At 39.7% G+C, this 24069-nt stretch overlaps 1 long non-coding RNA gene across 5 annotated transcripts in view; it reads right to left on the bottom strand.

Moving 5' to 3' along the window:
- The window catches only part of LOC112965316, a 94772-nt gene extending 72710 nt beyond the window's left edge, over positions 1-22062 (bottom strand). For all 5 annotated transcript variants that reach the window (XR_003253248.1, XR_003253245.1, XR_003253246.1 and 2 more), the window contains exons 1-2: positions 22015-22062; positions 21851-21930 (exon numbers count right to left, since the gene is read on the bottom strand). This is a non-coding gene — a long non-coding RNA (uncharacterized LOC112965316). The remainder of the gene's footprint in view (positions 1-21850; positions 21931-22014) is intronic.
- Between the last annotated feature and the right edge of the window lie 2007 nt (positions 22063-24069).

Here is a 24069-nt window from a genome sequence, read left to right on the forward strand (position 1 = left end):
CAACTTCACTGTGAGGGTGACAGAGCACTGGCACAGGTTGCCCAGAGAGGTTGTGGAGTCTCCTTCTCTGGAGATATTCAAAACCTGCCTGAATGCGATCCTGTGCAATGTGCTGTAGGTGACCCTGCTTGAGCAGGGGGGTTGGACCAGATGATCTCCAGAGGTCCCTTCCAACCTCAACCATTCTGTGATTCTGTGATTCTGTGTCTTCCTACACATGGGAATCATATTAGCCATATTTACCATTGCCGAGCACGGGTCAAGTTCGGAAATGATGCAATAAGCCTTTTAATGTTCTGACTTCTGGAGCTACCAGAACCCAAGTGGTTTAAGAAGTCTGCAAGGAGAGCACTGCCTTGGCCACCCTCAAGTCCTGCAGCACCCTGCACTCGCAGCTCCAAAAACACGACTTTCTTTACTCTGTTTTACCTCTCTCTCTCCCTCTCCTCATAAGAGTTCATCTAGAAGTTCTTAACCCTCACCCATCATATTCTGGAGGTGACCACTTTCTCTCTTTCTCTGGATAGTGTTTCAGAAACCTTCCTGCTTATGGGTTTCTTTTTCAAGTAAAGGCATTTCTCTCTTCTGTTAGATCAACCCAGCCAGTGCTTATACCACTGCCAGGCCACTAACAGCAGAGCCCTGAGTTTGAGAAAGGGCTCCTCAGGTTGTTCATAAATAAATTAGGTGGCACTGAAAAGAACGTCCTGGAGCAGAAAGATAAGTCCCGTGCTATTTCAGATGAGCATGGATAGGAAATTCTGATTCCTTACTGAGCAAAGAGACACCACCCCAGAGATGGCTTCAGAAATTTCCTAGTGCCGGGAATCATTTGAGACCACGACCAGCACACTGACTTTGTTCAACATTAGGTGTGTTTTAATGAACAGCAGCAAAGCTATAAGCTGTGAACATCAAAAATCTATAAAGAAAAATAAGCTATTTTAACAGCCCGGTGGCACAATTACTCACAATTAGAGGAGCTACAGATTGTAAGTGATTAAAAGTGAGTCTTAGATAAAGAGGGTGAATTTGACTAAAAATGATTCTATTAGAAAGATTTGACCTTCTTACCCATTAAGTTGGAACATTAATCTGGAGATGAAAATCAAGTTACAATTGAACTGAGACAATTACATTTCAATTTGGGTTGACAGTAAGCTCAGGTTTCAAATCTAATACAGTCATTTTGTGACCCCAGGCACCTCATCTACAGTTCTGTCCATCTCTAAATGGAGACATTACTTTCCTGCCTTTGTAAAGAGTTTTGAAACCTTTGCTAAATTGTTATTATTTATGTCCACACCCCTGAAAGCATAACTCAACAAGATGACCATGTTTGTACATCTGGGCCTGAATGTTATTGGGAACAAAATATTTACTTTAACTGCACCCAGATAAATTTTGCTAGGAATATCGCACCAGGTGACTTAATTACCATTTGATTGTTTGTATGTTTGCTTGTTTTTCAAACAGAATCATAAAGTAAGGTTCAGATCCCACCAAAATGTATTTGCTTGACTTTCTTCACAGGAACCTATCCACTGAAATCAGTGAGTTTGCTCATGTGCCTCAGTTCAGGCTTGAGTATACATCTGTACAATCAGAGCGTAAAATACGAAAACAACCCTATTTAACCCATCTAAAGTCAACACATCCTACTGTAACCTTACCTTAACGCCTCTGTCCTCACATACCCTATCTTGCCATACTCCCACTGAAGTCCTTGAATCCACATCCTATTAACTTCAAGAACAGCTGAACTACACTCTTCGCTCATTCATTACAGATTGTGGCTATCATATAAATGGCTCCTCAAAGTGTTGTCTGATCACATTCTTTGTGTTTTTAAATTGTTCAACTTAATAAATTAGAAGAGGAATGAGAGTGTATGTTGACTGCAGAGTTTGATATATTCAGATTAGTAGTGATGACAAAAGTGAAATATTGCATCTTAAAAAAAAAAAGAGAGATTGAAAAGGTATAGGCTTTAAATAAGTAGCTCTCTTTTAGCCTCTAGCCTAACAAGATATCAAATTGACTCCCCCTACATCAAGCTCTGTAAGCATCTCCCTGTTTCCGAGGGACAGCTATATCCTAATTACCTTAAGTGAGTGAAGAAAGAAGATGGCATTTAGCAGCAAAGAGCAGGGCAAGAGAACACTTCCATTTTCTAGCTAAGCAGTTTGACAGCACAGCCGCTGAGCTGCTGGTATAAGGCCTATTTGTGTAGCTGCAGGAATGTCATTATGGGCCTCTCAGTGAGGTGCACTATAGTGACAGAAGAAAGACAAGTCATTCATTCATTTCATTTCATGCAGGAGATAGTATGAATAACAGCTTCTATAAGCTAGGGGATTAACTGTGCAAAGCTGAATTGTGGGGACCTTTTCCTTTTGACTTTTCCTCCTGCACAGCTCAGAGTCTGCTTCCCATTCCACCTGCAGAAGTGGTTCACAGAGAACATAACAATTCAAGGTACCCTGCCAGATAACCTGACGCCAGTAAGTGTCAGAGGGCCAGACTTCTAAAAGGTGTTAATCATCTAAAGATACAAATAAAAGAAAAGGAAATGCTCACATATATCTAAGAACCTAACTCCCACTGAAGCCAATGAGCATGATCCTAGCATCAGAGGCCAGAAGTGCCTGTGCTTGCGTATCAGGCTGTACATGCTTGAGGTTGTTGCAGGCTGAGCTCCATTGCTGAGGTCTGTGATGAGAATATAGTCTCATGCATTACCAAATTTCACATGTGGGGAAAGGTTTTCATCTCTCCTAAACTACCTGTGCAATTCTGAAAACATGGGTGAGAAGGTGAGGGGTCAAAGAACTTGCTATATATCCTGCATCATTTTTGTTTGTTTGATGTGACAGAACTTGGCTGGATGTGCACACAAATATCAATCATCTTTGGGAGTGAGGTATTTTTCACTCATCAGTAACTCCTGAGAAGGTGATTGAATATCCTCTCCACTAAAGAAAGTGATTGGTCTTACTTATTCTTAAGGATTGTAGGTCATATTTCTTACATAGCACCCAAAAAGTTCAAGACTTTTTGGAAGTCTAGTGAAAGCCAATGTGTACATGAAGGTCATGTGCATGGTCACCACCAGCAGCCATATTTCTGCACTGCCATATTTTGAGCTGTCCTCAAAATTACGTTTTAGGTAGTCTCCAGAGATCTCCAGGAATAATATTGCCCACATAGATGCAAAGCCAATGGATTGTTTTCATCCTGTATGAGGACTTGTATGAAGGCCACAAACAGCAAGCCCACAGTTGCATAAAATAAATGAAAATGCTTTGAATTAACTATTACCCTGGGTTGTTATCAAGAATACCTTAGAAGTCTCCAGGTCATATTTGCAAGATTTCCTCTTTCACTGTGCTGTGAGCAAAAAGGCAATGTAGAGCAATTGGATATCTGTTTGAACCGTCAAGTAAGAGAGTCAAGCATCATCTCTGACAGGACCCTGAAAGTCATAAAGAGTACTTAAGGAACGTAAGGGTTTTAGATGAAGTCATAACTGAGTCAAAACAAGAATCACGAAATAAAATTCATATCTTTAATAAAAAGAAGAGTCTTCAAAACAGATGAATACTGTTCTGGGCCCCATATTTTCTTATGCAATGTCTTCCTCCCCCCCCCCTTCTCTTTTTTGCCTAGCAATACCGACATTTTGTAGGAAAGCTAAAAAGAGCCATCCATTTTTATGATTCCTGATATAGTTAATGGACTGAGACTGCTTAGAAGTCAACCTGAGAGGCTTAGAAAGGTCTGGGTTTTTTCCTTTATTTTGGCTTCTGACCTAATATAGAAGAAAAAAACAGCTCTAAAACCTGTTTTTTCCCCATTTTTTTTTTCTGTTTCTTAAACTTCTCTGAAGTCAGAAGAGTGCTGGTAGAAAGAGACTGACTTGATGCACCTCCAGCTTTCAATGTAAACTGCTTGCAACCATATCTCATGCTGAATTTCCTGTGTTTATTTAAAATTGTCATTTTAAACTCATGGCAAAGATTTTTTGTATAATTATGAGTCGCATGGAAAAATCATCATTCATGTTCTTGAAGAATATATATACATATATGTGTATAGGCCAAGTGTTTTTATATATATATGCCAGTATGTGAGACAATAAGTGGTCCTCGGAAATGGTCCATTCCTTTCAGTCCACTGGCAAAAATTCCTACACTGGAATTGTTCAGCTTCCAAATTTGCTTATCCTGCACTTATCGCCACATATATAACACATAATATTCAAAGTTCAGTAACTTGGACTAGATTCCAGCTTTTCTTACACTGATGTATTGGAGATGATAAATTGAAATAGTACCATATGATACTTCTGAATTTTTTTTTTTTTTTTTGCAAGTAACTTTACTGTAATACAAGCAGACACAGTATCAAAGAGAGTCACTGAGGTTGGCAGGGACCTCTGCAGAGCACCTGGTCCAACCCCGCTGTTCAGAGCAGGGTCAGCTAGGGCAGGCTGCCCAGGGCCGTGCCCAGTTGGGTTTTGAATGTCTCCAAGGATGGATATTCCACAACCTCTCTTCCCTCACAGTAAAGAAGTGTTTTTTCATGTTTAAGTGGAATTTCCTGTGTTTCAATTTGTGCCCATTGCCTCTCATCCTGTCACTGTGGGCACCACTGAGAAGAGTCTGGCTCTCTGAGGAGAATGTGACACAGGCAGTAGGAATCCATCGTGTTATGTGTTCATACTCACAAATAGGTCTGATCAGTGTCTATTCTATTCCCAGATAAAAACTTTCCTTACTTTGGCACCCAACTTTTTGCTTTACTGTAACACCACATCTAGTATTTTATCCCACAGCTTTACCTCAATAGTAGTTTTTGTGTGGACTATAACAGATCCAGCTCCTTAAAGTTACATACTAACAATAGCATTGGTTCTTCCTTAAATTTTGGTGTATAATTAAACGGTTATCTAAAGGAAAAGAACAGGTGAGTTGTAAAGGTCAGGGGTTAGCAGTGGCTTCACTATACAGTGCGTTAACTCCCCACTTCCATTCTACTCTTCTGAGAGGCTAAATGTGGAGGTTTAATGAAGAGATCGAAGGGAAAATGAAAGAGGAACATGACAGCCAGAGAGTGTTGTCAGGAAGAGATTCCCCCCTAGCAAGAAGGCAGGAATGGTTTGTCTCCGAGACTTTTAAAACTTTTGTTTATTTTGCCTGCTTTATTGTCACTCTTTTGTTTCATTTTTGATTTATTAATCGATTTTTTTATGCAGGCCTTCTTTGGTTGAGTCATGTTCCTTGCCTCACATTGGGCATGTGACAGCCCTGTCATCCCTTGACTCTAAACCAATTATACCTTCATCTTGTCAATTGTCTATTTAGCAGATCAATTTTACAATACCGAAACCTGGTAATTTAATACAGCAAGAGAGCCATGCCAGTGCGAACCATGTCCATGCAGAGGAAATAAAACAGAGTAGTAAAATTAAAAGAGAATGAGTCTCAGACATGCTGTTAGCTTTGTCATTTCCCAAATGATTATCTAGAGTTTAAATAATCCTTGAATTCGCTTAGTGAGTTGCACATGCTCTAAGTACCTTAGCAGCTCATCATTCCTGGACACCAAATACAACAATTACTAAATATTAGAAAATGTGCACCTTAACGTAGAGCCCCAAGAACATTGATACCTTTCCCCATGACAGAGTCATTTTATGTCTACAGGTTTGTCATGGATTACACATCCCTCATTAATAAAAAGTATATTGTGATGTCAAAAGTAAAGTGGACCCAAGGTGAAGCAACTTACACAATCAGTGCTGGTTAAAGGGTGTGACACAAACATCTCTTATCAGGTGTTGTTTGTTCAACAGGAAATATGATTAGAAGAGGCAGGGAAGACAAACACAAAATGAGGCTCTAGTTTCTTTTTCACAGGGAAATCTATTGAGTAACGAATACGCACCTTGAATTGCATGACTAAAATCATTTGGCACCAGAAAAAATCCATTTTCTTCTGCAGAGTCATTTAATTGAAAACCAATTCACCTGGGCACATTAACAGGCTGTCCAAATGTCTCTTTTGGCTACACAAAAGTGCACTTAAGCAGCCAAGGTGGACGATTATGTGGGCAAGTGTGAGATGAAGCATCCAAATGCTTCATTTTGACATCCTGTTAGGATACCCATATTTGAAAGTTAAACCTCTGCCATTAAGTATTTTCAAGTCCAGCAGAAGCAATGCTTTTGAGTCATAGGAGCTGAAGGAAAAGGACCTGATACTTTTCTGCCTATGAATTTAAAGCACTGCTCTGCCTCTGCTAGTTCCGCCAATAACCCACAAGAACAGTGGAAGTATGTAAGAGCGAAAAGTAGTAAGAAGAAAACTAAAGGAAAATTATTAGGTGTTCTTGTATGAATAAATACTTTTTGTTTGCAGACTAAATTTCAGAAAAAGGACACGAGTAGTAGCAACTAAATATTTGCCATCTCTAAGTCTACAGAGGTTAGCAAAGGCATTTTTATTTTATTATCAATTTTCATACCCCTAATGGAACAGTAATCTCTTACCAAGCAACTGAGAACAAGGTTGTTCTCCTGTGGAAACCATTATCCAAGCATGATTATCCACCTAACTATGCAAGATTTCAGTGTATGACAATTGCTCTCTCAAACTGTAGAGAGAAGTCTTGCATCTCAGGTTCTGGCTTCCTCTATAAATGTAAATTCCTGACAATTTAAGAACACTGGGCTGATTGCACTGTTCTCTTCAAGAAGTCATTATGCTTTGGCTTGAACAATGACTACAATGATTCATAGTATCCTTGCTCCAGTTGCCTAAGCTCAGTTGCTCTGAACTAGTTTCCCTGCTAATGCGTGTTCCTGCCATATCATTTACTAGCTTAAAATGTCAAAAAGTCTTTGATTAAATTTCCATGTGGTTGAAGCCTGGGAGAGAGAAAAGGCTGAAAGAAGGAAACAGAAATAGGTACAAAAAGAAAGGGAAAGAGAAAATGCAGATGAACATTAATAGATTTCTATTACAGATAAAAAGTGCCTTACTCTCCCCTTGAACTGAACCAAGTCTCAGGATTCTGGGGAAGTCTGAATAAGGATCTTGTAGACAGCTTTATGCAGAGTCTAGATCAAAAAAAGCAAAAGGAGGTGACAATGCAAATACTAGGATCATGAATCAAATACAGAATACCATTCCTCCGTATTTTCTATCTTTATGCAGTGACTGTCATCTTCACCTCCAAAAGGACATAACAAAACTAGGAGCAGCTCACACAAGAATATTCAAAAACGGTTCTCCTAGGCAGAGAGGTTGAAAGATTGTTCTCCCTGGAGAAAAAGCAAGCTGGAGAAGATATTGCATGGGTTCATAAAATGACAGTGATATAGAAAAGGCAGATCCTAAGGTTCCCCTTGTCCCTGTGGCCAACACAAGAAAAGGAGAGAAATTGAAAGGCAGGAAACCCACCCCAAACTATATTCTAATAACATGCAATTAAATCGGGAAGATTATTTTCTCAGCAACACAGTGAGACAAGATATTCAGCTGGACTTGAAACAAAAAGACTGCAGAACTGTGATTCTGAAGAATATCCAACTATTTTCATTGATGGGAAGGAATCGATCATCTCTGGCTATTAGAGAAAAGGATTGAACCTAGAGTTGCGGGTGGGTAATAAAACATCCCCAAAATTGTATGCAGCATCTAGTTGTGGCCTCTCTCAGACACTGGACACAGATAGGCCTAGTTCAGGATGGCAGTTTCGACATGTCTGTCTCCCCCTTTGGAGGGTCACTGAGCAAAAAAGGAAGCAAGGTCTTTGCACCCTCCTGTTCTGGGTGGCAGGTTTTTGACTAGCAGTCAGGTGAGATGGCTATAGAGTAGTCAACTCACAGGACTGGGAAGGCTCAAATAAGGTCTAGAGAAAAAGTCAAAGTTTTGACTATTTCTGGCCCATTCTTTTATAATTGTCGCATGATCTATTTTGGATATTTTTTAGGATGAGTGAAAGCAAACCTCACTTCTGCTATGGGACAAGACTTTTTGGTTTGGAAATGCCTAGAAAAAAAAAAAAACATGGAAAAAGGTCTGACGTAAAGTTTCCAACCTAAGATCCAATGCATGTTTAAGGACTTTAATATTCATCTACAGGTGAATCTACACAACATTTACCCTAAAGGCTGGAGTGACACAAACCCCCATCCACCCGCACACTTGAGATATTCTTGTTACCTTTTATTTATTTATTCATCTTTTCTTCTCTAACTAAAAAAAAAAGCACATAAAATGCCATACCCTGAGGCAAGCATATTCAATAAAGGCAAATCATACAAAATGAATAAGTAAATGAAAATTTTAATTATACACACTTGTGGAGAGTATTTATTCTTTCAGACAGGGAAGAAAAAATAACTTCCAGTAATTTGTAATTGAATTTTTTAAACATAAGTAATTCTAATATAAAGGCTGCCTTGTCTTATCTGGTCCTGAGCTGTAGTTTTTAATAGATGCAGTTGGATTTTGCAATTTGTTTTTAATTGATTTATGGTCTTTTTTTCCCCTGCAGTGCAGATTTTTGAATCCTAGTGTCTCAGAGAAGGGCTAAAAAAATGAAAGAAAGACTAGGAAGAAGCAGCAGGCTTTCAGGTATTTCCTGTAATAGGGATGAATTTTTCTATGTGTAGCAATCAGCAGCTGTGAGCCAGTGCAGGCTTACTGGCATAGTGGTGCTCCACAGAGAACTACAGAAACTTTCTGCAGAAGGGACAAAAATGAACATATCCATGCTCCCACATACTTGTCCTGGTGCTTGGGATGTCCCATTCCAGTCATCCTATGCAATCAATATTCAGCAAAATCTCATTGTGGTCATGGAGTGAGTGTACACTACGTGGGCCATGAGAAGCAGAAATACTTCTCGGTATTTAGCAACAAAGTAGACTTAATACTTTTCTCTGCCCCTCATAAGCTGTTTCCCATCTCAGACCCTGGTCTTCATACTTTGTTTATCTCAACATTTCTCTTTCCCCTCTGATTTCTCCTGCCTCTGTGCAGGTTATCTGAAAATCTGTTTCATGTATTTGTACTTTTAACAGGATGAAGATTATCTGAGATACATGTTACCTGAGTACAATTCACTCACTCCCAGCTTCTAATATAGATTCCAGCTACTCCCTTGCAATAAATAAATAAAATATCCCATGAAGCTAACAATGGGGAACTCCTGTGACTTTGTTTCAGTGACTCTGCTTCCAACTGGCATTGGTATTAGCCTTTATTTATAAGTAACTGATCTCAAATATTAAATCGCACCACTAGAGGGACCTTTTGTTAGCTAATAGCTATATAAAGTGTCCATTTCACCCAAAAAAGGGAGGGACTTAGGAATGTTAAAGAAAAAAAAAAAGATAACTGCAAAACAAATATCTGCAAATTGTCAAAAAGAGGCTAAGGCGGGCTGGCATGTATAAAAACATTCTAAGGTTCACTGTACAGTAAGAGAGATGTCTGGTATTCTTCAAGAAGCAGAAATGTTATTGGAGAAAAATGAAAATGAATCACTGTTTTGTTTTCTCCAAAAGCACACTGTTTGTCTAAGTCGTGATGCAGTTCCTCTTCAAAGAGACCTGTAATCCCTTTCCTCTGTCTGATTCTGTGAAAGCCATCAAAGGACTGGTGTTTTATGCAGTGTACTGTTACCAGTCTGTTGTGAAGCTTCAGATAGAAACGTAAGTTGTTGGAGTTGTATGGAGTTGTTGGAGTTGTATGAGTACGTTAAATAAAACACCCCAGCAGTTCCAACATGAATGTTAAGTTTCAAAGCAAACCCTGGCTTAGGTCTAGGCCTTCCTCTATCAAGCTGGCAAGAAAAAGGTAAACCAAGACTCACTGAATCATTTCTGCAGAAGACAGCTTTATGCTCCACAAGCATTAGGATTCAAAAGGGATGTCAGAATGGGGCCATATGTCTACATATAAAGACATATGCTGGATAGCTTATTAGACATGAAGTCAACATCTCTTGGCTGTATCTTATAAGAAGGGCTGCAGTGGTCCAAGAAAGCATTTTCTGAAGTACATTGAAGTTATTAATTTACCTCATCTTTCTAGTGTATCAAAAACACTCAGAAAGAAATAGCAGAAGGGGAGTGACAAATAGGCAACCATATCAATCAGCTAATTTTAAAAGATTTGCTCTTAGTCCCTGGTATTAAGGAGATGCCACGTTAAGGCCATGGATGCAATCTGAATGAGAATTTCAACAGCTATTTACAGAGGTGGAAAAGAATAAATAGTCTGGTCTCAGAATTTGTTAGAAAGTACTAGACATTTGGCTGGCTAAAAGTAAAATAAAATGAAACAAAACATTAAAATAAACAAGGGAGGCAACTAACTCCTCCAGTTTGGGATAGTTTCAATGTTTTACCACCACAGTGAATCTGAACTTCAGTTTTCACAGCTCTGCTGTTCACAGCTATTCCATTACATACAAATAACAGGAAACAATTGAGCCAGGGTGTTTAAAATGACTGTGCACAGCTGGCAAATCACTCTTTCTAGCATATTCTCTGTCAATTTTCACCCTTAATACATATTCAACCTGACGGTCAGACTACCTGCCGACCCAGTCTCATCAGGATGAGAGAGAAAACAGACCTTTCTCAGTCAAGGGCTCAGCTGGTTTGCTCCCTGCAAACGTTCCTGAAAGATTGACTAAATCTGCTGGCAACTGCCTTTTTCCAAGGAGTAAGTGACTGCTTATTGTGTTCAAATAAAAATCTTTCATTGCCTGTGTGCAACTATTAGTTTTATAGTCAGTGATAGAAAAGATCAATTGCAATGCACATGGCACAAACTCAGGAAAAACTAAGCCTCCCAAATAAAGACAAATGTTGTGGACTTCCTTCCTCCCTCCCGCTTGCTCTTGCGATTCAAGAGATCCAACGGGGATCTCCAACAGGAGCTGCTGTGCTCCTCACCAGCCACGTGAGGGAAGCGAGCCCAGACCTTCCTCTGCACCCACATATTCCCTGCCACGTTACCTAAGCCAGGCTGCAACTGGACATGCATGGTACATGCACAGTTTGTCCAGACAAAAGCCTGAATTTATGCTAAATCCAAAGCCAGACTGTTTACTATGGACTAACACTTTCAGCAATTCAGTGGGTTTTAGGGAACGCACACCCACGCAGAATTTGCAGTCCCTACTTTTACTAGTGACAGTTGTGCTTAACTTTCCAATAGCGTGTGCAAAGCGTTCAGAACTTTAAGGTCCCTATTTCAGAGATATTGTGAATAATTAACCACCAGTCCAGCTGTTTTCATGTTATTTATGACCTGCCCAGAAGCACAAGGTATGGAAATACCACATGAACAGGTTATCAGCTGGGACTTCTAGCCCAGATTTGTAGACCCAAGAGGTTTAGATAAGGTTAGGAAAAACACCAGGATTTTACATTGCACAGAACTAAGGGCTTAAAATTGATCAGCACCTTCCAGTATACTTTCACCTCATTAGAGAAATACCTCTCCTAATACTTCTGATCAACCTTTCCCTGCCTCCCTTCCACCTCCAGATCATCAGGATCATTCTATGATTACGCAGAACTCTGGCAGCATTAGCTCAAAATCTGAAGTTCCCACAAGTACTGTCAGGAGAAAACTAATTGGTATATTGTGTGTATGGGCAAACAAAGGGAAAGGGAAACTGTTTAGTCATAACTAATTCATTATCAAGAAACTCACATAAACGTCAGTCATATTAGGTGCTATAACAAAACCTTCAAATACACCCACGTCACTTAGCAGCCTCAGCCGTCTATGTGTCAACAGTATTTCATTACTCTAGGGTCTATAGAACTTTCAGAAAAAGAATTTCAGCTTCTAAATTATCTGAAACACATGCAAATGCTGGAAAGATTCTTCATTCAGTCTATATTTCATATCTCAAAGTTATCTAATTCTGCTAATGTTTCTTCCATAGGAAGACAGCATTTGGCCAGTTCTTTGGGAGTGGAGCACAGCAGATGCTGCCTGTCACTGGTCTAGGGGTAAACCTCTATCCTCCTTCCTAATTATAACTGCACTTTCTATCTAATTTCTAATTCAAAGATGCAGCTAGAGCACTAGTATTCCCCTATACCATGAATGCAGCAACCGACAGTATAGAACAGTCTTTCAACTATTTTGTGTTCACTAAAAAAAAAAAAAAATCACAGAAAAAGTCACTGGGCCCCTCTGACGGGGAGAGTTAAAGATCAAACCCATTAGGTTGGAAATGCAAGACAGTCCAGTTTGTAAGGAAGTGAAGGCGTGCTTTTTCAGGCAAAGTTCTTACCAAAAATACCTGTTGTTTAACTGAGGTCATCACAAAAAAAAAAAAAAAAAAGAAAAAGAAAAAAGACAACCAACAAACAAACCAACCTTAACATAAACTCAGCTTGGTAATTCTCAGTTGAACTTCAGAAAAGCTACAATGATCAACATATTTATGAGAAAAAAGGCTGCTTTTTGTTCCCTGCTTTTGTCAACTTAAGAAACTGAAAATTTAAGGGAATAAACTGAAAAAAGGACCCTCACGTACTCCATTTTTGGTTGGTTCTTCACCTTTTAAAGTATAAAATAGAACACACTTCTAGGTTTAGATAGGAGAAAGACGTGACATGCCCTGAAGACCAATGAAGTAGCATACCCACCACAGCCTTGGACAAGAAAGCTGTTTAGCTAATGCTTCATTAGTATGGATGGATAAATAATCCAAGAAAAATAAAAATTCTGTGCCTGAGAGGGATGGAGTTGCAACATTAGCTTCAAAACCCTCATAAGAATCTCACTGGAAAAAACTCTCATTCTTATGCAAAAGTTTGATCAGGCTAAGATCAGGCTCAAAGTGTTCACATGAGTGTCTTGAAATCTCATTGACTGCTTTCTTCCAGTTTTGGAAGGTTTCACTCACCAGCTGACTGAACCTTTTTTTCCCCCCTCACAGCACAAATGTTTTATTCCCTAATTATTTCAGAACATATTTGGAGAACAATCTATGAGACTGTTTTTTTTTTTCCTGTTAAGAGTTTATGTACATTTGCAAAGAACCACCCCTCTGACAGATGTTTGTGCACTCTATCATGAAAAATGTGAAACATGGCAACAAATGCCTTCTTCACTGAGCTTTATATTATTGAAATACTGGAAAGCATCACTTCCTGAGTACTTCCCCTCAGATATTTGTAGAACTCCCTTTTTCTTGGAACTAGAAATGAGGTCCTGCTGATAGAGACGAGCACCATAAAAAAAAGCAAGTATCATAACATCAGTGCAGCAGATAAATAAGATGGATATTACAAAACAATCATTCTATAATCATTTCTTTCTACATACACATACATCTAGTTTTCATGTGTTTGACTGCATTGAGAAAGGTCATCATATATGACACATTTACCAACAACACAATACTGTTAAACTTCGGTTCCCATGAAAACAAAGAGAATTTTGCCATTAATTTCAGTGTGACTGTAATTTCACATCTGAGTCATTTCTATAGCCTTAAGAAACTATAGCTCATCAATAAAAAGTTCTGATTTTACTACTCTCCATCTTTTCAGTGCTAGTTCATTTCATGTCTGTTGTAAGTTGATCAAAGTCAGGTCTTTTTTTTTAAAAAAAAAAAAAGCAATGCAAGACCTATTTATTTTGAAATTGAGCCTACCTTATGACTGTTCTTGTGGTTTACACTAAAGATTGATCCATTATCTATTTATTAGTGCAGTTCTATGAACTCTAACTAATGGCTCTTTAGGTCTTCAGACTAATGATTTCTTCATATGTTTTCATGGAGAAGTATTTGCCACTAACTTCAAAGAAAATTAGATTCGTGAAATGAATTTTGAGTATTATACTGGAAGAGAAAAATCAATGAGAAAGAAAGAACTGCAGAATTTAAGGGTCTCCACTGATATGGAAATACATGCTTTATATAAACAGGAAAATGAATGCATTTTCAGCAAAAGAGCTGAATTTCTAACATTTTTACAAATCAGACATCTGTTAAATATTTTGAATCACATCCCCTTTCTCTTTTATTTTTATATCCAGATAATCTGGTATCACTCTAACCCACTGACAGTTACTTCACTTTCTTCCTCCTTGGCTGCCCAAGTGGTCAGGTACTTAAATGGCATTATGCATAATATGAAGCTGTGTGGCCCTGAATATATAAGCTAAAATGTATTGGTTAACTTAAAGGGACTGCCAACAGATCAGAATAATGGCATTTTACTCCTAATTTATAGAGGTCAGGATGATCATACCAAAGACAGATGATGGTGATCACTATGAAGGTAATATGCAATCTAAGTGTGTAACTTCTGGTGATGTTTAGTAACACACAATTCTTTGAATTACTTATTTTTAGGTACCTTAAGTAAAAGTAGTCATTATATTAAACTTTTAAAGGTAGATTCACCTAGGAAGTGAACACCTACTCATTTTTAACTCAGTGCGTACAACAACTTAATAGCATCATTACACATTATAAATACATCACTACATGATAAATATGCTGTGGTACATAGGAAAATTGGACTGCACATTTACCCTAATTATTTGATGAGACATCATTATACTAATTAACTATAAACATGATGATCAACTATTTTTTTATTATTTAATCTTTCCACTGAACAGTGCTTGCAATTGCAAAAGTTTAGTATCATTATAGTCTAAGCATAACTTTGAAACAAGAGAACAAAGACAATTCCTGGTATAATTTAAAAAAGCACACTTATCTAGAAGCCATACAGAGAAAGGGACAGGGGAGGACATGCAATATTTCAATATCTATGTAAATCAGTCATTCCACTGAAAAATCATTCAGATGCTGATGAATCCTATCTCTTACTTCGATGACATTCTTATGTCACTGGAATGTCTTTTTATATGCTCTGTGAGGGAGGAAATACATATCGTCCCCATCCAGTTTTTCTAACTCTTTCCAGTTTTTCCCTTTTTGTAACCAGAACCCCAGTGTCCCAAAATGAGAAAAAATAGAAAGGGATGGTGTAATTTATAAACAGTTGCCTGAAAAAGAGAAGGCAATGAAATTGGGGCATATTAATTTAGGAAATAACTTTACTTGTAAAATTGAAACAGCTCTATCCATTTGCAGAAAAATTTTGTGCTTGTTGTTATTACAGGTTCATGGAAAAGACAACCACAGTGGCTAAATACTACTAAACTGAAAGTCTTTTTAAAAAGGGGGGGGGGTAAAGCATGAGGTTGTAGAATTATAAGGAGCTATTGCACATCTCTGCTATCTGCATAAGCTGTAGCGAGAAGCAGAGCCTGGCTGCTTCAAAGTTTGGTGCAGAATAGCCTTCTCAGGTGTGGTGGCATCTCCTGGCTGAAATTTGTCAGGGTGGTGTCTAACTCGCAGTGGAGCTGGTAGCAGCCAGAAACCCAGCACACTTCTGAGACACAGAACTACACCAGTACTAGTAGCTAGAGCAGTCCAAGGCATCTTCTCTAATCCTAAAGCCAAGTGGCACAGTGTACCGCATGCCCGTACAGCCCATTTTTCTGTCTCTCCCCAACAGCATGGCCCCATCTGCTGCCCACTGGAGATGGTCTCCCACACATGCTGCTCCCAGAGCCACGTGCTGTCTGGTAGCACACCAACAACAAAACTGTGCCAGGGACCATGCTAACAAACAGCGCAGACAATCACGCTCTAGTGCTCGTGCCCATATCCTGGCCCCGTTTTGCTTATTAGCACAGACACAACCATGGGTGGCAGGGAATGAATCCTGAACCAAACTATCCCCTGTTGTATGCTCTGGCTGGTTTTCCTCTAGGAGGAACCCAGTTGGGTCACAGCAGGTGGGGATCCAAGAGTCAGTTCCCAGAGGGCTGGGACCCACCTGCAAAACAAGAAGTGACCCCAAATTTAGCATGGCTAAAGGGCTTAAGGGACTGGGGCATCTGACATGTGATGAGAGGCTAAGGAGCCTGGGGTTGTTTGGCCTGGAGAAGAGAGGGCTCAGGGGGGGATCTGATCAACTTGTATAAATACCTGATTGGGGGAGGAGGGGGGGTCATAAAGAAGAGGAGCCAGACTCTTCTTAATGGCATCCAGTGACAGGACAAGAGGCAATGGGCACAAATTGAAACACAGGAAATTCCACTTAAACACTGCAAAAATACTTTTCTACTGTGAGGGTGGTCAAACACTGGAACAGGTTGCCCAGGGAGGTTGTGGAGTCTCCATCCTTGGAGATATTCCAAACCTGACTGGACATGGCCCTGGGCAGGCTGCTCTAGGTGACCCTGCTTGAGCAGGGTGGTGGGACTAGATACTCTCCAGAGGTCCCTTCCAACCTCAGCGATTCTCTCATTCTGTAAAGTTTAAATCCCTTTTGTTAAAAGAATCTGACCAGACCCTCCACAGCCCAAGGGAACACAGTAGCTGATCTACAGCCTGTAATCACTGAGCTACTGAATAAAAAGGGGAGAGAAACAGAATTTTCTAGTTATTCTTCAAGGGTTTTTTTAGCCAAAACTATTTGCCAAACAAAATACAACCACCACTGTTCTGTACTTTGTATTTTAGGTTAGGCTCAAGTCTCATCTTCAAATTACCCTGCTTATAAACCTGTTTCACAGTCTTATGATTCTTGAAGACAGTTTTGGGGAGTTGTTAATTTTCGGTAGTTACTGAGTAGTCTTAGGTCCTCCAGTGGGGTATTTAAAACAGAGCGTATGATAGGACAAACAATAAACAGGAAGGTTGTTAATTGACTTTTCCCACTTTCACATAAGAAATCTATCAGCATTTGCATTTCTTAAGGGCAAAACGAAGAAAAAAGGCTGACATTTTATTCCTGCCTTCTAGGAAAATTAACCAATTCTTCAACTTCCAAACTCTCACTTATGGTTGCAAGCAGATTCTGACTTTTTTTCTCTAGAATAAACTGAGAAAGGCAGCTGACATGGCTCGGCAGTGAACCAGAGCGCAAAGTCAGGCAGCCTACACTGTGATGCACAGACCTAACTACTGTTTCCTAGACTTGTTCTCAAAATACACAAAAAGTTAAAGATTTTAAAACAGTGAGTAACAGGCCAAACTATCTTTATATTACACTGAATTTGTTGCAATGATGAAGATTTACATTTTGCAGAACCAAAATACTGCTTGTATTTATGCTTCTCATTTAGTCAATAATAGTTAGGTCTGCAGGGCCTAAAACATTGCTCAATAAAAAAGGAAGAGAAACTTAATTAAACAAATACCAAACATATTTATTAAAGGTTTTATGGAACATAAAAGGACTTGCTCTTTCACATTTTAAGACAGTACCAAAGAATGTAATTTCTGACTGGTCTTTCAACTTATGTGATATACAACAAAGAATCAGAGAACACCTGTGACTAGCATTTCTTTTTCTTCTGCTGGACAAGCTGAGTTATGAACACATGGAAAATATTTTTTTTAAAGAAGTAGCAATAATGCCGATTATACATATCTTCACTGAAGAAATCTAAGGCCCTAATGAAAAGGTATACAAGTGTCTTATGACTCCAACTTTGTTTTAAAAGCTAGAACCATATCCCTTGATATAGCTATTCCTGTAGAAAACCACACTAAATCGTTTATATGTCTCTGGGGGTCTTTTGCTGTGTGGTTCTATATCTAGAACAACTTACAGTGATCTCTGATCATTTCATTATGGCACATTCATGGAGGAATTACACACAGAACACAGAAGAGTAATAGAAGAACAGTTTGAAATTCTAGCTTGACACTGCATATACAAAATAGATTCACAAGACTGGAAAGAGGAAGGAGAAAAGGGACAGGACTTTTTCATTTTTTTAATCTGTAAACTAAATTTACTTGATATGGAAACCAGAAATCTATCACATATGAAACACCACAATACTATCTTTGAAAAGCAAGTTAGGTTCAAATCACACCTAAAACCACAACTATAGCCAGTGAACACTTGTATGTAAAGTATCACGTAGGTATCTTAGCTGGGACTTCTGGATTTCCCACCTCTCCCCAGAGACAGCTGAACTGCCTAACTGCCCCCCAGTTTAATATGAAAGTACGCTAGGTTCTGCTTTTACACAGCTCAGCAACCAATCTGCATTTAAAGCTAGGAAGAACTCACACACATGCACACAGAGTGAAAGGATATTGTTCATGGCAGAAGTGCAAGGCAAGTCATCTAATTGCCTATTACAATCAACTGGAATTATAGAAGAGAGAAACCTATGATTTTGGTCTTACAGACCTCTTTTTTTAATTTCTTTAACACATTTAAGGATCTTTTCACATTTCCAATGTAACTTCATTTCTTCGCTTTCCTAATTTTTCCATCCTTTGCTGATAGTCATCCCTGTTTTGAAAGCCTCACCTGCCTCAGCAAAAATCCCAACCAAACTGCCTTAAACTCAGATGATAAAAGTGATTTTTGTTAAAATATTCAAATTAATGAGGCACTGATTAAAAAAATTAGTGCTTTCACTTTACCTGCAATGGGCCCTAATATTCAAGGTGTGATCCTTACGGCACTAACACGAAGCAGTGGGTCGAATGCTAACTGCTCACATTCTGCATTCACGTCGTAGCTAACACCATCAATAGCCAACTGTCAGAATTATGCCAGATAGCCTAGCACATGTCTTCTGCAAACTATTTAAATAATAAAGACGTTCCCAGCCAAACGGTCCTTCAAGCCCTGTAAGCTACTTACCACTTCATAACCTTTGGTAGTGGTAGCAATAAATATATAAAAGAAATGTCCTCTGGTACTTGCCACTGTAAATGATCTGCATGTACAAGCAACAGAGGACAGAATTTTGTAAATGCTCCCCAAACTACGTAATCCTTTTAAATTCAGGCTATTTTGCTGACTTTGCCGCAGCCTGGCACCGTTTGGCGACTCGGCTGCCCTCACAAAGGCGCAGGGAATTCGCTGGAGCTGGGAAGCCCAGGCAGCGCGGAGCTGAGAGCAGAAGCTGCGCGTGCAAACGGCAGGGCAGAGCCTCGCAGGAGTGCCTGCCTGCACCGGGGGGAGCAGCTTACGCGTTACCTCCTGCCACAGTCAAGGCAAAAAAAAAATAAAGGGACTGTCGCATGCCTTTCCCAGCGCGGGTAGTTACTTCAAAAAAAAAAAAAAGCGTATAAACCCAGCTACTCTACGCAGTCAGCCAACTGTTCTTACTTATTTGTGCACAACTGGATACCTCATTTACTTACTTTTAACTGCATGCAGGAACCAGAGTGTGCTCATGCCTCAAGCTTTAACTTTTACGTGGGGCATATTCAGAGTCTCTGCACGTGTGATGTGACACAGAAATGTCCCTCTTCCATTGGCTCCACCACAAAGGCTCTGCAGAGCAGAGCTGTCCTACATACAGAAAAGGTCACCTTATGGTTACCCTCTTCTTCAAAAAGGCTTCTGTGCAGATTTTCACAGTCCATATTAATCTATGAATTAATACACAACCCATTCTTTTGCCTGGCTGCTTCAGTTATCATTCAAGTATGGCCTTGATCCTGGTTGCAGTGGTGCCAAGAAAGCAGCCGGACTCCCCCAAGCCTCTCTCAATATCTGAAGCACAAACCCAAATACAGATCTATGCCTGCCTTTGTACAAGTGATACTATACAAGAGCAGTGTGAAATGTTAAAATGCAGTGATAGGGGGGGGAAAAAAAATTAATTAGAATAATTTATTTTAAAAGGCACCTTGCATCAGAGCAGAATCAACTCTGAGCATTGCTCATCAAGAACATTTACACCACAGGCCACTTTCTCTAAATCAGAGAAATAAGTAATTGATATTTAATATGAGTCCTGGCAATGCTATTTGAAACTGCTTTTGCCCCACATTGTTTCTGCATTTAGAAAGATATTGTTGTCAAACTCTCCATCTTTGATAGTCACTGGCGGAATAAGTATTTTGAGATCCTCTTTTTGTCCCCTGGTTAGAAGGAAACAGGGGCAGAATGATGGCTATGCACAGCTCAGCTGTACTTTTAGTCTTTTGACCTTGCACTATGGTTCAGATTTTTGATCTTTGATTCCTATGCCTGTTTTCTTGCCTCACTGCTTGTTAATAGCAATGCATAGGACAGATCTTCGCGCTGGAGGAATTCATCCAGACCTAACACTGCCACTCCATTTGTGCTTTTTTCCCTTGATCCTTCCCTTTCAGATCTCATGCTACATGGAGGACCTTGCCAGAATCAGCCTTCCAAAGCCTGAGATGATTTAAAACAGCATACAAAATGATTTCTTTACAATTATATGTAAAATGGAAAAAATACACAAACACAGAGAAATATACTTGGAAAAATTCCACAGAAAGACTTTTCTTATAAAAATACAGATTCTACTGTGCCCTAGGGAAGGAACTAGTGGAGTTTCTGCTTCCATATTCTTTGCTGTTGTGTGCTAAGAGTTCTTCACACTAGTCCTTTGAGTTTCTGCAATGCAGTCTTTGAAGCAGCTTTACCTGATGGAGAAAGAAAGAGGAAGGGCCTGAGGCTTCTGGGGTGAATTTTATGCCAGAGGCCACTGTAGGAGCAGCTTTTTGCTTCCCCACCTTACTGGGTGTGCCTGCAGTCTAATCTTGACCACAGCATCACATATACATCCTGAACACCAACAAGAAGTTTCAACTAGAAAAATAAACACAGGTATCAGATAGCTATAAATAAAAATCATATATTATAAATACACATGGACATATATATGATGCCTATATACATATTTTTTTAGCTGAAACTGATTATTTGTTTTTAGAATACATCCATAACACTAGGCTCCACACACACTCTCTCCCTCTCTCACGTGCCAGAAGATGGACAGAAAAGGAAAGCTGATTTTCCTTAAGCAAGGAGTTTCGGCCACTGACACCACAGGGGCTTGAATTTTGCTTGGGCAGTCACAGTGATTGCTTAAGTCTCCAGAAGGAATCAGTGTCCTGGCATGAATAAGACTGTTAGAGTCAGATCACAGGCTACAGGTTGTTAGCACACAAGGTCAGGACACTACAGGACAAAACTTACAGATTTGAGAAGCATTCGCCTGCTATAAAGAAACTGAGTAAGCTGGACTTACTTAGGGAAAGAGGAAAACAGAAACGCAGCATATGTAGTTGCTGTTTCTTGCACAGCCATTTTTTACTCTGTGATTTGCTCAACAGGCAATACCAGAAAAAAATACAGTCCTAAACTTCTTCCAAAACATCTGCAGATCCTCTTCTCTGTCTCTTTTTGTCATGTTGACTAAGAACTTGAACTAAATCATGAAGCTAACTGCCCCCAGAGAAATAAAAAGATGAAGGTTGAACAGGATATTTGATGGGCTATGCAAGGTTCAAGTCACAGTCAGACCCAGAAGAACAAGAACTATTTTCGCTGCACCAAGAAAACAATATCTCAGGAGAGCTCTGTATCACCCTCCTGGGCACCAGTAACAATACTAACCTCGCTAATCCGAACCTACTAGCATCTATGATTGCTATTGTAAAAGGTGAAGTAATCCCTTCGCCGAATGGGTAAGAAAAGGGAGACAATAATATAGGTATAATAAAGAGGTATAATCTTAACACAAAAATTCTGCATATGTAAGATTGCTTTTCTTCAGAGAAAAACATGAGCAAGAGTATTATAAATGTTTGCACACCATTAAGAGTCATAGTACAGCAGCAAATTTGCTTCTTTGAGCATGAACAAATTAGCTGATACTCTTAAAGAGACCAAAATAAGCTTGTGAGTCATTAAGAAGCTAAATTTTAAAAATATTCATTTTTTTAATGCTTCTCAGTGAAAAAACTCACCATTTTCTGTGTTAGTCTTACTAAGAAAAGACATGCTGGGTTTCCTCCATTGGTCCTTTGGCTTTCAGCGATTGAAGGAGCTGGAAGGGAAAGCGAAATGGCAAGGTTCACAAAAAGGAAGAATGCTGGACTTGGCATATCAGCCCCTGTCACCAAATCAGCACCTGCCAGAACAGTGCTAATCCATGTGTCAGCCCTTGTTCTGCCTCCTGTGCTTTTCCTCCACTGGGTGATAAGTGTCTTTATCTGCACAGTTTTGCAGCCATCTGTCAATTGGGTGAGCCACCCCACCCCACCCTACCCTCCCATTAAAGCCTCAGCCTCCCTACTTAAGGCTGAAGGATAATTGAGATGCCATTTGAAAGACATACCCAAAACAACATTGGTAAGAAAAGGGTGAGCCATTCTGAGGTCAATTCCCATAAACAGCATTAATGATCTTTTGAATAATGAATTAGGGGAGAGCAGCAGCTGGTGCAGGAGAACCAGGAGTTAGTGTGAATACAGTTAGTCTGGCTGCCAAATTAAAATCATCAAAAACAAATTAACCAGTACCTTAAAGGGCATGCTCTGCTTAAATGGCAATGCTGATGGATTTTCATCTCAAAAGTGGCTTTGGATACCTCTAATAATTGCCTCCTGGAAAATGAATCTCTATCTTGTTTCACTTTTTAATGGCTGAAATATTATCGTAAAGGTCCTAAAGATACAAAAGATCAGTGAATATTGGCTTTTACTACATTCTTGCCAACTGTGTGTGTGATCTCTCTTTATTTTCAAATTTCAATAAATGTGAGTCTGTCACTATTGCTGAGAATAAGTCTTCTCTGATATGAACCAGGAGCACTTTCACTATTTATTTCTCCAGCCTAGATATCTGAAAAGTTAAGCACTGAGGGGGAGGGAGTGCTGTCTTTCTTAAAGCTTGAATTCAGGTTGGCATCTCTATTCAAGTTTAAACAGGTTTAAATGTGTCACTTGCCTAAGCAGGCCTCTGGGGTCAGTGCCTATTGGGCTGTGTGCTGTCAGTACATACTGTGACTTTAAGTCATCAAACGTGGCAAAGAGCAATGGCCCTGCAGAGGCTCCCAGGTTGCTGGTGCTTTGCAGCCACATGCTGCCCCACAAAGTTTCTCCTGTTGCTGTCTGAGCTGAAGCATCGCTTGAATTATGTGAAAAAAGATTCACCTTTTGTACTCAAGGAGATGCTATTTTTCAAAAAAGCCGTAAGTTGTCCTCTTGGGTCCAGTGCTTCTGGGAAGTTTAGCAAAGCCAGGAAAGGTGAGCAAGAAATCCTCTGCTTCTTCAAGGCTGGGCTCACTGCGAACAAGCCTCATAAAGGCAGAATGAGCTGGCCCTTGCAACGAAGGGGAAAGTATAAAGCAGAAAGGTCCCTTAGGAGTAGGAGGAGATTGCAGCACAGTGTTTGGCGTTTTGTTTGTTGACAAAGGGACCATGATACGGTTTTCGAGGTTCTCTCTAATAAAACACTGTTTCCATGGTTTGCTCACACACAGGAGCTTTGCAGTATGTTGGAAAGTACAAAAAGCACATTGTTTTAGTGCTCTGGCATATCTCTAATCCAACAAGGACAGAGCAGACAAAGCTGGACAGGGAGAGGACATCATCTGACGATCACAGCAGCTGAAGCCTTATGTTTCTGAGTGAAGGAGACTTAAAACAGCAAAGGTCAGCTTCCCTCCAGAGCAGCCACCCTGTCCTACTGCAGACTCAGAGAAGAAGAGCAGGGAGACTCGGCACAGAGGTACCCAGCGGGGAATCCCAGAGATGCGCCTAATCAAGAACTGAAACACAAGCTGTTCCTTGTGGACTATGTAGAAAATTACATTTACACGTAGAAAATCTTCTCTCAGTGGGGAAATCCAGGCATTTAGAAGAAAACAGTCAAACTAAGATTAGAATTCATTAAGATTAGGTAAAAACAGCTTGATGCATCATTCCCAATTTTTTCCTAAAATATCACTGGCAGTCTAAGTTGGCAGTGGGAGTATATTTAGCATAAGATCCCCTTGGGACAAGTAATTACTGCATAATTCAGGAGTAATGGATGTTTAACTAAAGTCTTCCTAACCAGCGGGGTTCTGTCAGATGTCCAACACACCACTTTGGATTTACCACACACAGTCTCTACTTCAAATTAGGGCAGCTTCCACAATATTTTGAATTGCCTAAGCTGCTGCAGTTCAAAGCGTAGCTAC

This window comes from Apteryx rowi, unplaced genomic scaffold, assembly GCF_003343035.1.
Source record: "Apteryx rowi isolate R43461 unplaced genomic scaffold, aptRow1 scaffold_21, whole genome shotgun sequence".
NCBI lineage: Eukaryota > Metazoa > Chordata > Aves > Apterygiformes > Apterygidae > Apteryx > Apteryx rowi.